Source organism: Capra hircus, chromosome 7 (assembly GCF_001704415.2).
Source record: "Capra hircus breed San Clemente chromosome 7, ASM170441v1, whole genome shotgun sequence".
Classification (NCBI taxonomy): domain Eukaryota; kingdom Metazoa; phylum Chordata; class Mammalia; order Artiodactyla; family Bovidae; genus Capra; species Capra hircus.
This window is the reverse complement of record NC_030814.1, coordinates 11,179,831-11,181,072: the sequence shown is the minus strand read 5'-3', so window position 1 is coordinate 11,181,072 and position 1,242 is coordinate 11,179,831. Positions and strand designations below refer to the sequence as shown.

The 1,242-nt window shown below is 37.2% G+C and overlaps 1 pseudogene; it reads right to left on the bottom strand.

Annotated features, from left to right (window-relative positions):
• Nucleotides 367-992, bottom strand: LOC102177437 (annotated as a pseudogene).

The following is a 1,242-nucleotide window of genomic DNA, read 5'->3' as shown; positions in this document are numbered from 1 at the left end:
ATCTTGATGTTGTATCTCTAAAAAGTAAGCAAATCTAAGAATCAGATGATGTCTACTGACTATGTGATTATACTTAGTATCCCTCTGTTAGCTTTCTTAATTTCAAAAGTTAACACAATTTAGAATTCCATGGATGGTATAGTCCATGGGGTTGCAAAGAGCCAGACATGACTGAGTGACTTTCACTTTCATAAAGCTCTCTAAAAAGTATTTTCTTCAAAAAAATAGAATCTGATGAAAAATAAAATAGAACTGTGAATGGAGATGAAAGAAGGCAAAACTCAAGCTGATAGGAAAAATTACAACTAATAGTTTCAGGTGTTATATGTAGTCATTAACTTAGCTTCAGTAACTGTATGTACCATGTTACCCAGAATCTTCCTTATTTATATTTTTTATTAGTAAAGTAATCTATAATTATCATGCTATAAGCTTCTTCCATCAGTGCTGAACTTTACCATTTCATGATTTCTTCTCCAGAACACCTTCAAAGGAGGCACAGGTGAGAGCTAGCATTCTGGCTTTAGTGAGTCTCCCCCTAAAACTTCTTTGAGTTGTGTTCTGTAGATAAATATCAGTGTTCTACATTTTCTTGCAAGAATGTCCAGCTATACAGTTAAGGTAGCTTCCCCTGTTCTGTTCATGGCAATACACGAGTAAGCTCCTGAACCTGAAGCTCTGCTCACTTTAAGGATGAGTGAATGAAAACCCTCCTAAGACACTATCATTTTGCAAAAAGCTTCCATTTATATACCATGACACGTGAGGAGCTGGCAGTCTACCCACTTTGAAGTCCATTCCTCAGAATCTTCCTTCTTCATTCAACATGTTCTCTGACATTTGAACAGAATTTAATGAGCAGAATTTCTCCTGTATTGCACGCTGATCATTCACATCTCCTTTTGAGTAGGATCTACTTCTTCTGACTTAGGAACCTGTGGTCATGCACGTTCTGAGCTGTGCTATGATAAATCTTGTGAGTCATTGTCATTTTAGCTTGAAACATAGCAATCTGTGAAACACCTTATCCTCAGATGTTACCTGTGGATTTCTACAATTAAGAAACGGTCCTGCATTTCAGCTTTCTCTTTCAAACCATGAATCAAATCTTCTTTTTATGTATGTATGTATGTATGTATGCATTTATGGCCCTTGTGTTTCAGGGTTGGAAGTGTTTGGTACGGGTCTAGCATTTGCAATTTGGCCAACAGAGGGTTGTTGACAGTTGAGGTGCCCAGTGGG